Below are 16,484 nucleotides of genomic sequence, written 5' to 3' on the forward strand. Positions count from 1 at the left end.
CCCAAATTTGTGTGTGTGTGTGTGTGTGTTAATTTTCATTCAACTGTATTATTATTTTCTTTATTTCTTAACTCTTGTATGTCACTGAAGTACACATTGTTGATTAAATAATTTTAAAAGCATTTAGAAGAGAGAGAGAAAGATACACTGTTAGAGCCTTCGCCAGATCCTGAAGCTGAGGCTCCAAGACTTTGGCCACCTCACGAGAAGAGAAGACTCCCTGGAAAAGACCCTGATGTTGGGAAAGATGGAGGGCATAAGGAGAAGGGGATGACGGAGGACGAGATGGTGGGACAGTGTTCTGGAAGCTACCAGCATGAGTTTGACCAAACTGCGGGAGGTAGTGGAAGATAGGAGTGCCTGGCGTGCTCTGGTCCAGGGGGTCACGAAGAGGCGGACACGACTAAACAACAACAACAACCCCGGGTGTATTGTTTCTTAATGGCCCTAGCTTGACCAGGTCGTTTTCCATAGGCTAGCCCAGGAATTCCTCTGCAGCTGGTATTCCTCCGTTCACATCTCAATTACTCAAAATCCCACCATTTATTAATTTCTAGGGTTTAAGGAGGAGACCCTCCCTTCTAAATCTAGAACAGTATTATGGGCTATACCAAAGCAGCCTTTGGTATATTCAGTCCTTTTTTAAAAAAAATCTGACCGTGCTGCATCTTTTGAACAGAAGGAACTGGGAACTAGGAGTCAACATCAACGTCATTGAAACCTCCAGGGGTACCAGTACACAGATCATGAGACTCCTGATTCAGATGTTGGCCTGTCCTGAGCTTGACAGTGATGGAGCCCAGAAGGCCTATTCTTCCGTCATTTCTTTCTGTTGCTTCCCTCCCTCCCTCCGGCTCTGAGGAGGCTCTGATGTGGCCCAAATAACTAGAGGGGAGAGATCAGGTCAGAAGCCCTGCTGTGGAAGGAACCGGAGCAGCCTGCCTGAGTCATCTTCTCTGTAGCAGCGGAAATCTCTGCTCAGCATCCTGCTCGGATCCTGCCCCCAACTTCTGCAGAGTCCTGATGCTGGAAAAGAAATGTCACCTCCAAGGTTGATCTATCAAGCACGGGAATAAATTACATTACATGAAGAGTGGGGGAAAGTGATGAGTATTCATGAATATTCAGGAGGCAATTCAAACAAGCCCAATTAATAAGGAAATTAATTACCGAAGTGATTGGGGCTGCCAGTTCCTTTTATTTAAATGCACCAACAATTGCCTCTGCATGATCCATCTCACTCGTGGGGTGGGGGTGGGGGTTGCTGCAGGAGAAACGAAGCAGTAGGGCAGCGATGGGGCCTGGCAAGGTGAGGTCTCTTGCAGCAAATTTGGGGGTACCATTAAAGGGAAGCAAAAATATTTGTGTGTGTTTTGTTGTTGTTGCTTTTTTTAACACCACAGTGGCCACCATTTGAAATTACTGCTTCAGGCATGAAGATGTTTTGGTCCATGTCTGGGTTGTGACCCGATCTGTACTATGTGAGGCTGCGCTCCCTGCATCAGACTTGCTCCATCAAATGTCTTATACAGGGAATGGAAGTGTGGGTGGGTGGGAGTGTAGAACCCTGTAACCTTCAGAGCACCTCTTTTTGTCAACTCTCTGGAGCAGATGAAGAAGAGGAGTTTGGATTTGATATCCCACTTTATCACTATCCGAAGGAGTCTCAAAGCGGCTAACATTCTCCTTTCACTTCCTCCCCCACAACAAACACTCTGTGAGGTGAGTGGGGCTGAGAGACTTCAGAGAAGTGTGACTGGCCCAAGGTCACCCAGCAGCTGCATGTGGAGGAGCGGAGACGCGAACCCGGTTCCCCAGATTACGAGACTACTGCTCTTAACCACTACACCACACTGGCTCTCAGGGACCTTTGTCCCTGCAAACATAAACAATGACTAGGGATGATGGGAGCTGTGGCTCAGCAACACCTGCGGACCAGAGGTTCCCCACACCTGCCCTGGAGCCTTTAAAAGAAATATTACAAGAAATAAGATGCCAATTGGAACAAGAGAGAGAAAACACAAAACGGACAAACAGTAGATATGCAAACCTGGGAGGTGGGGGCATGAACATCCTTTATCCCATGCCTTGGTAAGCTTGAGCCGGCCGACAGAAATTAGGGTGGAGGAGTGCTCAGTGTTCCGGTGTCCTTTTTGTAGCTTAAAAAAAAAAAAGAACTCCCCTGCTTTCGAAAACTGTGGGAATGTTTAGGATTGTAAAGGTAAAGGGACCCCTGACCGTTAGGTCCAGTCGCGGACGACTCTGGGGTTGCGGCGCTCATATCGCTCTATAGGCCGAGGGAGCTGGCGTACAGCTTCCGGGTCATGTGGCCAGCATGACTAAGCCGCTTCTGGCGAACCAGAGCAGCGCACGGAAATGCCGTTTACCTTCCTGCCAGAGCGGTACCTATTTATCTACTTGCAATTTGATGCGCTTTCAAACTGCTAGGTTGGCAGGAGCAGGGACCGAGCAACGGGAGCTCACCCCGTCGCGGGGATTCGAACCGCTGACCTTCTGATCAGCAAGTCCTACCTAGGCTCTGTGGTTTAGACCACAGCGCCACCCGTGTCCCCTGTTTAGGATAGTAGGAAAGGATATATTGAATAAGCATTATCCTTCTTCCACTCACACTAGTAAGTGATGTAGCAGAGCAGATTCCCCTCAATATAGCTGGATGAATGGTGGGAGGAGTCTCAATCTGTACCGGATCCTTTGCCTGTGGCATCATCTGAACCAAGTCTGGGGCCTGATCCTGAAGAGTCCTAGTCTGCACAGGTTCCCTACAACAAACACCAGCTGGGCCGAGTCCGGGGCCTGAGCCTGCCCTGGCTCCAGATGCGGGGATTACCTTGTTGCCTTCAGCTGGGCCATCACTTACAGCTGCTCCACTACCGGTTTGGTCAGGGGACGCTGAGGCAGCTCCTGGGTCTAGTAACCCACCGACGTCTCCTGAGCTGCTGAGTACTCGCAGGAGGAGTGCTCGCCTTTGGGCGAGACAGGGAGGTGAGTCACTGAGGGATCAGGACTGGCCGTTACCCCAACAACGATAAAAGGCTGTTGGACCCCGCCCCAGGTTGCGGGAGCAACATTGCTGTATGCTAGATCCTGCACATGTCCTTGCCTTGGCCCTGTCGGACTGTCTCCCAGTGGAACCTTCGGATTCTGGACCGGACCTGGACTGCGTTTCACAGGTTACCCCCGGGCCCAGCACACTGCCGTCCAGGTGATTGGAGGCTTCTGCCACTGTGGGCATTCCCATCCAGCTAGCTTACCTTGTGGACTGCGAGTGGCGTCTAGGCCTATCCTGGAGTGCATGGCATAAGTATGGCATTCTCATCGCCATTGCTCCTTGACCGGGACCTCCTTTGCGTGGGTAGTATGGGATCATCCTTGGTGCCCAACATTTCATGGAGGCACTTCCAAGGATGCTGTGGAAGTGGGAGCTGACGTTGCTACACTGGGGCTTGTTTCCTCAGTTATTGTTTTGCTTTCTCCTTTGATGCTGAGAGTGCTCAGGATTGTAAATGCATGGTGCCAGCGTTAGCTCTGGCATAGCGACTACTGGCTCAGCCCATCATAGGACCAGCCTGTCTCTTATAGATAAGGAATGCTGTGTTGAAGGCAAGGAAGTGGGAGGAAAGCTGCAGTTTGATTCTTATTATCATACAGAAAAAATATGGATAGCTTGAAGTTTTTGTTCTCTAGAAGATACAGGGCTGTTAAGCAGGGTGAGGCCGCCTCGGGAGACGTATTTTGGGGTGTCATTAAAAGGCAGTAAATGGTCGACCATTTACTTTACTGCATTTTTACCACCCTTAGAGGTGTCTCCTGCATCTTCTCACTCAAGAACAAGAATGTCAAGGACTGCCTGTGATTTCATGTTTGGAACATCAATCTTTTTCCTATTTTAGTGGGGAAAGAAAGCAAAACCAAAAACCACTTCCCTCTTAGAAGAAGGCTTTTATCCACATGAAGCTTTCCATGAAGCATGGTCTTTCCTTCAGAAATGTAGAATTGTAGAGTTGGAAGGGAGCCAATGGTCATCTAGTCCACCCCGTGCAATGCAGGAATCTCGGCTAAAGCATCCGTGACAGACGGCCATCCAACCTCTGCTTAAAAACTTCCATGGAAGGAGAGTCCACAACTTCCCGAGGGAGTCTTTTCCACTGCTGAACAGTCAGAAAGTTCTTCCTGATGTTTAGTCAGAATCACTTTTCATGTTACTTGAAGCCATTGGTTTGAGTCCTTCGCTCCAGACCAGGAAAAATAAGCTTGCTCCATCTTCCATGTAACAGCCCTTAAGATATTTGAAGACGGCTATCATATCCTCCTCTCAGTCTTCTCTTTTCCAGGTTAAACATATCCAGTTCCTTCAACCATTCCTCATATGGTTTGGTTTAGAGACCCTTGATCATATTGGTTGCCCTCCTCTGCACATGTTCCAGCTTGTGTACATCCTTCTTAAATTGTGGTGCCCACAATTTGTGGTGTCATATACTATTTACCTAATGATCACTTTTCCTTATTTACAACTGATAACCTTCAGAACGTATATACATGCCATGGGAAATCATTCTAAAACAAAAAGGCAGTTCATTTGCGAAATATTTGTCCAATGGGTAATTATAGTCACCCAGTGAAAATCATTTAAAAATAAGAATATGAGTTCATCCACAGTCTTCTCTGAAATCCAGCCTCCGTAGTTCCTAGCACTAATTAGGTTTAATTGGTGCTAGGAAATATGCAGAAAATGTCTAGTGTTGCTTTACAATGGTTCAATGAGAACAACCTTAATCTTAAAACTAGCATGTACTCTTGTTATATTATTCCTCCCAAAGCCTTGAATTGTTTGTTTCTTTTTTCAGACTTTTCACTGGAGACAAAACTCAGATTGCTAATTTAACATGCATTCATGCATGTCAAGGCCGACATAGAAGTGACTGGAGGCAGGTAGTTTTTAAGGGCATGCCTAGGCTACCATCTTAAAACAGGTTTAAACTTTGTGAAATATTCTGTTGAGGGAATTAAGGATCTTTAGCACAGCGTACTCGGCACACTTGCCAAACTACGCTTTCCAGGTTTACTTAAAGGTTAGGCACAGCAGCTGAATTGATATAAAACCAAAACATTTATAGCATAAGAGAGCTAAAATTGGTTGAAGAAAGGCGTCATTTCCTATGTTGTACCACTATATTCCCCCAACTTTGTGGTCTCCAAATGTTCGGGACTGCAACACCCATCTTCTCCGATCTGTAGGTTTTTCGAAATAATTTTAAAAGAGCTCCAAAACCACTATGGGGACAAAAGAAGGTGGATTTGTAATGGCACAGGCACAAGCCAATTGGCGCTGTGCATAGCCAACTGATTGGTTCTGCAGAAAAATACAGGCGTTTCTCCCGCTCCTCCCAGGAGGGAGGGATTCAAGAGACTCCCATAAGGGGTCTGAGGGTATGTTTTAGGGCCTCCACTCTAGCTTGGGGGGGGGAGCAGGGTCTGTGCCACATACCCCAGTTACCAACTGGTCCTGTGCCATTGTGAGGCAACTGCTATGTGGTCGACTTCAACAGGCGCACTGGGGGGGATGTCAGCCAGAAGGTGCGCTGTCCAATAAACAGATCCTTGCCCTGAGCCATGCAAACCTCTGACATACAGTAGCCAATAAAGTTGTGGCTCTTGTTACACCCATACACTGACTTTTTGTGCTATTTCCTTGCATCCCCACAGTGAGAGATTTAACTGCATGTGGCACAAAAAGAGAAACCTGTGTTATAGGAAAAACTGCTCCCTTACCCTTATTTTTTTAATGTATTTTTATTAAAGATTTTCTTGATTTACAGAAGTATGTGTAATGTCTCTCTCTCGTATTTTTTCCATGTAACATTTTTACAAATCAGTTTCATTTGTTGAGATATTAGGAAGAAGAGGGGGAGGGGGGAGATGTTTCTATTTTACTTAATATATGTGGGGTTTGGTGTCAGCGTTGCTTGTGCAGGTTCTCTGCTGTTCACTTGTGTTCCTTTGGTGGTGAGAGAGGTTGGGGTTGGCCTCGGGTGTGGTTGTTTGTTTGTGGTTGGCTGTGGTGATCTTTGTTTTCATGTGTGAGTGGGGTGTGTGTGTGTTTTGGATCAGGTTAGCCATATTGATTCGTATGCTGTTGGTGGATTCTTATCGTTGTCTTGTTAGGCTGTGTATGTGATATAGGGGAGCCTTATTGGGGTGAAGGTGTCTTCTTCTATTTGTCCCCGTGTCAGTTTCAGTTTATTGGTTAGTTTTTCTAGTAAGGCTGTTTCCCATACTATTTGGTACCATTGGTCCATGCTTACTCCTGACAGGTCTCTCCAGTGTCTGGTTATGGTGTTTCTGGCTGCTGAAAGTAGGTGGGTTATGAGTTCTTTGTGGTGTAAATGGGCATTATTGTCTTGGAAGATATTTAGTAGGGCCAATTCTTGGGTGATTGCTAATACTTGCTTAGTTATTTTACATATTTCTCGTATGGCTGTTGTCCAGAATAGTTAGATTTTGGGGCACTCGCTCCTTTACCCTTATGGGGTATTCCAGAGCCCGTATAGAGTCCTTAAGGAGATAAATAACAGAGGCCAACCAGAGTATATTGAGAAGCAAAGCCTGATCTTGATTAAAGGAAAAGTAGATCAATAGGTACCACTCCAGCGGGAAGGTAAACGGTGTTTCCGTGCGCTGCTCTGGTTCGCCAGAATTGGCTAAGTCATGCTGGCCAAATGACCCGGAAGCTGTACACCGGCTCCCTCGGCCAATGAAGCGAGATGAGCGCCACAACCCCAGAATCGTTTGCGACTGGACCTAACGGCCAGGGGTCCCTTTACCTTTTAAACTGTTGCAACAGGGTACCCACTCACCACACGCAGTAGGAAGGAGAACTCCCAACAATGGTGCTGTGCTGGTCTAGGGGGTAGGCTACCGTGGGGCGAGGTCCAGGACCTGAGTTGAGGGTCAGCAGACAGTCCTCCACGGGCGAAGTGGGGTCCACAGCGAGAAGTCGGGCAAGGACAGGAACTCTGGGGGAACAGGACTGGATGCTGGCCAAAACAGCTCTTCGACGACGTTGCTCCCGCAACCTGGGACCGGGCTGACTGGCCTTTATCTTCTCTGGGGCCAGGGGTGGTCCCGGCCCCCAGGAGACCCGCCTCTCCTGGCCTTAAGGCGAGCACTCCTCCTGGGAGAAACCAGTTCCCTTCGCCTCTCTGCCCTGAGCCTCTGCAGTTCAGGAGAGGCTGAAGGGTTACTGGACCCAGGGGGAGACTCACCTGTAGGCACTGAGTCCTCAACCATCTCCGGAGCCAGAGTGGATTCACCTGGTGCCTGCTCCTGAGGATCCGGCACAGGTGCAGGCGCTTCAGAATCAAGGCCCTGCCCCAGTTCAGCCGGCCCTGGAGGCGGGGACTCCTGTGCAGGCTGGGATTCCTCCGGTTCAGCCTCTGAATCGGATTCCCAGGCCATCACAGGTGCGCAAGCCCCTATATAGACTTTTGAAATTGCCCACCCTGTAGCCCAAGACCACCACCCCAAAACATCATTCATACATCACAGAAAGAGGCGGTCTCCAGCAGAAATTTGAGTGTTGCTTCTCTCCTATCTGCCAGGATACCTGATAATACTTTACTTGACTGCATTTTCTGAGTAGCCTGGCCATTCCTTTGAGATGGTAAATACTGAGTTCCTGAATCTCTTGCACATATTGATAGTTCCGCTCAGCTTAACAGATACTTGCCAGACTGTATTTGAAAAGGGAGGTGTAAGTCCCTACAGTCAAAGGACAATTGGAAAGCTTTTCTCATTTCCTTCCTCCTTGCAGAGAAATATTTGAGGTCAATTTGGGAGAGTCAAAATGGCTTCAGGATTGTTCTCCTGTACGATTTCAGACACGTGGTTTATATACTTATGTGTTTGCCTTGTACATTTATGAACATTTGTTTTATATTTGAGACCTTAGAATTCTTATAACATCGGTGAGGAACATGGCAGCCATTGTGGACTTTTCTGATATGAAGAGGTTTGTAGCACTGCTAGTGTGAGAGAGAAAGGGGGTGTCAGGGGAGGAGGAGACATGAGTGAAGTCCGCCACCTGCAAAAGCTGAGAGTCTTGAGGTTCTAAGAAGGACAGCAAGAAAATTGGTGCCAGTCCGACATCTTGCAAGTCCTAATCAAAGGGCAAACCATCACCACAGATTGAGGCAGGCTTATTCTCTTCCCTGTGAGAACTGTGGTTCTAGAGCAGAGGAGCTAGGAAACTGGAACTGGCGCAGAAACTCTTCAGCAGCCTCCCCAAGCAACAACCCCTAGGTTTCTTTTGGGTGTAGCTGTGATGGTGGGATAAAGTGTGATAGGAATTTTGAGGTCTTAGATATATGGCAATGTTCATAACTGCACGTACATAGATCAGCACAGGAAGACCGACCTGAAGCCATTTTGATTCCTAAACTGAGCAAATGTTTTCTCTGCGTGGTCAAAGTGGAAAAGCCTCCCCATTGTCTTTTCCTTCACAAATCCTGTCTTAAGGGCACATTTAAGATATGAATAGGGTGTGAGCCTGTGACCTGGCCCAGGAACTAAGTATTTATCATTACAAAAGACTGGCCAGGCTACCCAGGAAATCCAATCAAGTAACCTGCCAAACAGGAGATAAACAAGGACAGGAGAAAAACAACATTCAAATTTCTGTTTTAGACCGCCTTTTCTGTGATGTAGGTGTAATGTATCTGAGGGGTGGTCTTAGGTTACACCCCTTCTGTGATGTGTGTATGATGTTTCTGGGGGTGGTCTTGATCTACAGGGTGGCAATTTCTAAAGTCTTTATAAGGCCTTGCGCGCCATTGTTCTGGGTTCCTCCTCCCTCCTTTGTGTGGTGAGTGAGGAACCTGTTGCAACAGATCAATAAAGATCAAGCTTACTAGCTGCTTTGCTTCTCAATATTCTCTGGTTGGCCTCTGTTATTCTCTCCTACCAATAGGGAACCTATGTAAGGACTCTATATGGGCTCTTGCATACCCCATAAGGGAAAAGGGCAATTTTTGTTTACAACAAAAGCCAACACAAATCTGTAGTGTAGATATGCCCCCAAGTGGACTTTTTCAGAAAAGTGATGTGGAGACGAGGCAGCATCTTTGCTTACAGATCTTTCTGGCGAGGGGTGGGGGAGATGACAGCACACAGTTTGGTAGCGTATAGTGCATTCTTTCACGAGAAAGACAGTCACTGGGATTAAATATTAACACTAGCTGGCCCAATGATGTAGGAAATGCGCAATAGAAGGTAGAGCTTGCCCTATGTAGATGCTACTGTTAATGTTTAGCTCGGGCTTCGGGCAGAACAATGCAAAACGCAGCATGCTCTCAAAATGGAGAGGTGCCAGCCACTGCTACACCGGTAGGACATCCGCCTTATCCAGTGCATCATTAGCCCTAGAGGGGAGGACAAGACCACACAACCAAAAAATAGTTATGAGTTTGGGAAGCAGGTTGTACGCTGAAGACCCTCCTAACCCCCAGATCTCGCAAGTGTTAAAATATAAGCCAGATTCGCTTCTTGGTAAGGCGATCACCTGGGTGATGAGCCATTTAGGGGAACAAAGGAAAGGGGCTCTGGGCGAGATGGCAAATGGGTGGGGGGTCCAACTTGTAGTCAGTTAAGAGCGAGAGTTGAATTTGTTTGGAGTGACGTTAGCTAGAAGAAAAGCAGCAAGCTGGGGAGAGAGAGAGAGAGAGAGAGAGAGAGAGAGAGAGAGAGAGAGAGAGTCATGACTGAGTTCTTTTTGAATGCAAGGCTGCGGCTATGGTCACCGCCACATGCCTCCAGGGAGTGTCATTCTATACGGATGATATCACTGCCCCAGGCAGCCCAGAGCATACCTGGCAATGACAGAAACAGATCACCCCCATGCTTGCATCAAGCACGCAATTTGTGGGGTGTCAGCATGACATGTCAGAATGCCCCAAGGCAGGCTGACATCATGTGTGCATTCTGTGGGGCATGGATGCATGGCGTGCTGATGTCATATGTCCACGGCCCCCTCAATCACGAGAGCGTGAATGGAGTGAGGCTTCCACTGAATAATTGCCCCTCAGCCAGGATCACTCAGATCTAGTAAAAAGAGACCGTTAGGTACAGTCGGGGACGACTCTGGGGTTGCAGCGCTCATCTTGCTCTATAGGCCGAGGGAGCTGGCATACAGCTTCCGGGTCATGTGGCCAGCATGACTAAGCCGCTTCTGGCGAAGCCAGAGCAGTGCACGGAAACGCCGTTTACCTTCCCGCCGGAGCGGTACCTATTTATCTACTTGCACTTGGACGTGCTTTCGAACTGCTAGGTGGGCAGGAGCAGGGACTGAACAACGGGAGCTCACCCCATCGCGGGGATTCGAACCCCCGACCTTCTGATCGGCAAGCCCTAGCTCAGTGGTTTAGACGACTGCGCCACCCACATCCTAAATAAAACTCTCTTTTTTTGCCTCAAAACTTTTTTTTACAAAAGAGTTAGAAACCTCTGCAATATCTTTTGTGACAGGTTCAAGATGATGTGCTTCAGTTATGTAATATGTAGCTTAGCTACAAAGGGATTGATAAATATCCACACTTTCCCCCTTCTTGGTTAAACACTGCAGGCAGTCAATGTCATTACTTATTTGTCTGCAAATCTTAAAACAAAATACAAAACATTAATCATCTGGCTGCTTTTGAGCAGAGGTTTTGCAGTAATATTCTGGTAATAAATTAAACTGCAGATTTATATATATATATAGCTAGACGTATTAATAGTCAATATATAAAGGGGCTACATGCTTACTTTCTGTAGTTAAAATATATCAGCTCTTTGCTTTTAATCTAAAATTTATGCATTTTCTTCCTCTTCCTTTATCATCTCTTTTGCATTTATTATGGTGAAAGGCAACAGCTTTAAAATATTGATTATGACAGCTAAGGAAATAAGCCCATGGGAAGGTTCCGTCTAATATCCATCATTTTCTGGCTTATGCTTCAAAAGAAAGCTATTTCCTTTGCAGTTCCCCATTTGTTGATGTGATCAAAATTCATTCATCTTCATCATCTTCATCTTCATCTTTTTCTTTTCTTTTTTAAAAGATATTTATTAAAGTTTCCATTTTTTTATACAAAGAAAAAACAAACAAAGAGATTAAAAACAAACATATAGTTCATAAACCATACTTTTCAATAACAAATTTCTCTGACCTCATACCTCCCCTTCTTGTATTCCATTTCATATTATTTGTTCAGCAAATCCTTAACTTAAAGCATTACAGCTTATAATATCACCTTATTTTCTATCCAAACCCTTTTTTTCATCCATGTTCCTTTATATCATTACAGCTAGAAACCACTCAATTTCAATCCAACATCATTCAGCATTCCTTAATTTTACAATATTTCTGTAAGTAGTCCTTAAATTTTTTCCAATCTTCTTCTGCCGACTCTTCTCCCTGGTCACGGATTCTGCTCGTCATTTCTGCCAATCCCATACAGTCAATCAGTTTCATCTGCCATTCTTCCATCTTTTTCTTCTTCGCTTGTGACCTGGGGTTTGCCTCACTTGTCACAAGATAAACTTGCATTTTATTAAAAAGCATTTGCTTCTACCACCTTCCTCCTTTTGATGTTGGTGAATTCATACATATAGGCTGATTATAAAACAAAAGCAAGCAAAAAGCTGCTCTGTTCTGTTTATAACATTGTTTTATATAATTGTTATTCTGTAATTTATTAGCTATAGATATATAATTTATATAATTGTTTTATATAAATCAGGTCATCATTTTCATTTCACTTTTAATTTGTATACTGCCTTTCTATATTGCTATACGCAAGGCGGTTCAAAAGCTGAAGAAACAACAAAATAGCAAAGATCACACATGTAAGAACCTGATCCAATACCAAAAAAGTCACAATAACTTTAAAATAGACAACGTATCAAATCAAGCAATATTCAATAATCCATTAGAATATAATACTAAACAGCAAAATCAAAGATCAGCAAATAGTAACTAAACATTTATTCATGTGACCCTTTTCTTTTGTGTCATAAAATTTGTTCCTGCCAGCCTGCCATGATCCCTGTAGCTAAGTGACAAGTGCAAGCAATTGTTGGAGGAAATTGTCATGAGCCGTTATGGTGTCCAGACCTCCTCAAAGAACATCTCACTGTTCATTGGATAGGCTGTGTTTGCAAAAGACACTTGCTCTCTTCCTGGTCAGGTGAATTCAGCTCAATGCCTCCGCTGCCCCCTTGCAGATTGTAGCCCACTAGGATTGGACGATACCTGTGTCCTGTTGCTGGCCTGACGATCCAGCAGAGGGCAACTCTGGTCTTTGAGGTTCCATCTTTGTGTCATGGCTAACAGCCAGTTTTTAAGAACGGGAGAAAGACAAATGTGACCTATGGGCAGCACATTTGAAGTCATCCTCTGTGGCAAGTCATGGTGGTGCCTGAATTTAAAATGCTATCCCCATTTCTACTGTCTACATAATTCATGCATAGGCTTCACTGAAATGCACAAGTTATGTAGCCCAAATTCGTTTCAGTGAGACTTGTGCAAGAAAATTTCCCAGGGATTTGTGTTCCATGTTAAATAGTGGGATGTGAATTCTGTTTCAGGTAGCAAAATGACTTGGGACTGCTAACAACATTTGCTGTATCCCATCTTCTAGGCTGGTACAATTTGGTTCCCTGCAGACATCATTTGCACTTTTATTCATATTAAAATGTACAAGCTGTGTTTTGGCTCTAAGGGGCTCTAAGGCAATGCACGCCGATCATAAAATGAATACACAAATTTTAAAAGCAAGAAATGTGCTAAAACGTTCAGCAGCACAAAAAGCAATAGGAGAGTTCATTCAGCGAGCGGAGCCAAAGAGTGAAACTGTGAGTAGGTGTGTGAATCAGAGCTTATGTCTATGGTTTATCTCTGAAGCTCATAGTAGAAGTATATAGATTGATTTGACATAAATAGGACAAGAGATTCTGCATCGTGAACCTTGCTTGATCTTGGTAGAAGTCTGATACCAGCCTCAACTCCAAACACATCCTGAAGGCATTCAGGCATATCCCGAGTTCCTCACACTTTGCATAAAGGTCAGTGCATGCAAATATAGTTGCCAAGTATGCTGTATTCAGACTCCCAAATGGTGAGTCAGACAACAGGCAAAAGGTAGCCAGTTCAGGTCACTAGGATGACTTTCACTCAAAACACTGAACTTGCAAGATGGGCGAAGCAGGCAAGAAATTCTGGGATAAATTCAAAAGCACAATAAAACCATCTGTTCATCTCAAGGCCCCCTCCCCTCTCTACTGGCATGCCTTGACCAGAAGGGTATAAAGCAGGGGTGCCCAAACTTTTTTCAAAGAGGGCCAGATTTGATGAAGTGAACATGCGTGAGGGCCAACCAAAGTTGTTGAACTTTTTTAGGATTGAAGTTGGTTTTTTTGGGATTTTACTCCAGGAAATAAACTGCCACAGGGGCCGGATTAAACCAACCGGTGGGGCCAGATTAGGTCCCCAAAACGGACTTTGGACATGCCTGGAAGGAATCCTAAAATTTGTAATCAGTGGCTCTCCTAGCTCCAACGATGACCTTCATTCAGAGATCACAAGAACACACATATGCTTAGAAACAGGTATACTCTCCTTCCCTCCACCTCCATTTCTTAAATTAGTGCTCACTTCTGTAGAATTTTGAGAATGAGTAGGGATTACTCCACTCTTTAGATCAAGGTGTGTATGTATGGTAGGATTTGCTGCCACCTTAAATTGTAATTTCACTGTCTGAAACAAGCTTTCTTAGTCAATTAGTCAATATACAGCTGTTTGCTTGCCTCTAAAAATTACTGGGTCACCAGTCTGGCATTTCAGAGGTCTTTAGGATTACTAGTCCAGAATAAACTACCGGATATCAGGTGTTTTATTTAGGCAAACACATATTCACAAATGGGCGCACGTTATAACTCCAGCAAAAGATCTCAAACCTCTCATTGGGTGTGTGAATACATGTCTGTGCTGGATACGCATGTTGGTTCAGATACCTGCTGCAACAAGACTAATCAGAGGGAGCAAATCAACCCACTATTGAAGGCCTAGTGAAACAACACTGTCTTCACCATCTTCTTAAAGGTTTGCAAGAAAAGGGCTAGACAAGTCTCCCAAGTTTCAGAGTTGAGAACTTCAACTAAGAAGGTTATGTCTGGTATGCTCACTGGGGGTGGGCAAGCAAGATCATGTGGGAGTAGAATCTGTTGGGCGTAGTTTATTTTTTCATTTAGATATACTATAGTGGGTAATTTTGCATCGCGTCGTAGATGAAAACCAGCAACTGTGTAAACAATACACCTCTCCACTAGTTCTTGCCTGCAGCATTACCTCATTGCCGAAGTAGCATGTAACACCACTGTTAAACCAATGAGTGATACTGAATGTTAGTCATAATCAGAGTAGACCCACTGAAACCAATGGGTCTACACTATGGCTAATACTGGCAATCACTCAATAAAGACTCTGGGTGTGGGGAGTCACACATCCATTTTTAATATCCATTTAGTAGCAAGCCCAACAGAATTCAATGGCAAGCACATTAATTATGGCCTATTTTCATGGGACAACACAGCACTAGGAAACATGCACGCCTCCTGTACCTGCTTAGAAGGGACAAAATGTAAGAAATAATGGACTGGAACTCACTTCCTCAGATACATGGATACAATCTAGATGTTTTACCTTACTCTGAGAAAGCAGAGAAACAACAATTAGAGGCATTTCAAATCTATTAAGCCCTATTTCAAATCATCATCTTGCAGTGATGTTGCAATGCTGTTATGAAATGAACTGATGGGAAGTTGTTCTTACCATGTTGTGTATTTATACTTGTTCCCTATCCCTACTGTACAGGATGAATGGTGGAGGAAAGAACTACAAATTGTCCTGCAGCCCAGGTTAGGAGATATCCTGTTCTCTAGGAAGCAAAACATATGGTGCAGCCTGGCCCTGGTTCCTAGGCAGCACATCTGGCAGGGGACTCTTCTGTATTTTTATTAAAAATTCAAAAATAGCTGTTGGAAGAGCTACAGCAGCATCTAAGGCATTTTGCACCTTTGTATTTTTAGTTCACTGTCCCCTTTCAAAACAGAATGTTTGTTTAATACATATTTACACTCATTTATTAATTACCACCTTAGTTCCCCCCCATAACAATTTATTAGTTTTCCAACGGGCAGAAAAATAAGACATTAAGCGCTTTTAGTGTGCATTGATTTGCTTCAGAAATATTCTGTTGATTCCAGAAGACCTATTTGAAGCAACTGCATTGAAGTCAGACCATTTGGCGTTTTGTGACGGACCCATAGCCACAAATGGAGGGAAGTGTCAGAGACGAAGAATATGCAACTGGCGCTGGATCCATTGCAGACTCTAGATACAAGGGAAATGATTTACCGTACTTCACTGTATTAAGATACAGTATATTTATTCTTTGGTTTATACACCGCTCTTCATCCTAAGATCACAAGAGCTGAAAAACACACACCTTATTAGCAGGTACAGACCTTAGTCTTTCAAATTTCAGCAGCACCCTGTGCAAGACCTGAATTCAGTGCCTCCCCCACAACTCTCATTTTGTTCTGCATGATGCTCTGCTCAACTCAGCACCCAGTACCCTAAATCTGCTTCTGTATATTAGTAACTTATTTTTAAAATAAACAAGACATAGGCATCCCAGTGTTTGCCAGCCATTCCAATGCATTTGTATTTATTAGGCAATAATAATACAGGTGGTAACCATTTTCCGCACATCTAAATGACAAGTGACTGGCAAAGGGCAAGTCCTTTTGGACCTGGAAGAGGGCGGAAGGGGCTTATACGTTCTCCACCGACACACACAGCGGCCAGGAACTGAACCCCCATGCAAAAAATTGCCCCCCTATAATAACAAACACCCTACAGGGCAGGACTAGAGACTGCATCTTCCTGGCCCGTGAGGCAGAAATGCCTTTCCCGCTTATATTCTGAGTAACCTCAGAGAGATAAAAGGTTAGCGTTTGCTTTAAACGGGCAGCTGAGAGACAGAGCTCGAGAAAGAGATCCAAGATATTCCACTGGGGGCGGAGAGGGAGAAAAAGAGAGTTCCACCCCCCCGCCCGCATCAATCACTCTACTATCTGGCCAAAGGCTTGGAGAAAAGAGCTGAGGAGCCCCTTGGAAGCCAATGCGAGTGAGTCAGGCCTCTTTACTAATTTAACTCGGGGGCAGCTATTGTTCTTTAGTCGTGTCCGCCTCTTCGTGACCCCCTGGACCAGAGCACGCCAGGCACTCCTGTCTTCCACTGCCTCCCGCAGTTTGGTCAAACTCATGCTGGTAGCTTCGAGAACACTGTCCCACCATCTCGTCCTCTGTCGTCCCCTTCTCCTTGTGCCCTCCATCTTTCCCAACATCAGGGTCTTTTCCAGGGAGT

This window comes from Podarcis raffonei, chromosome 17, assembly GCF_027172205.1.
Source record: "Podarcis raffonei isolate rPodRaf1 chromosome 17, rPodRaf1.pri, whole genome shotgun sequence".
In the NCBI taxonomy this organism is placed as follows: domain Eukaryota; kingdom Metazoa; phylum Chordata; class Lepidosauria; order Squamata; family Lacertidae; genus Podarcis; species Podarcis raffonei.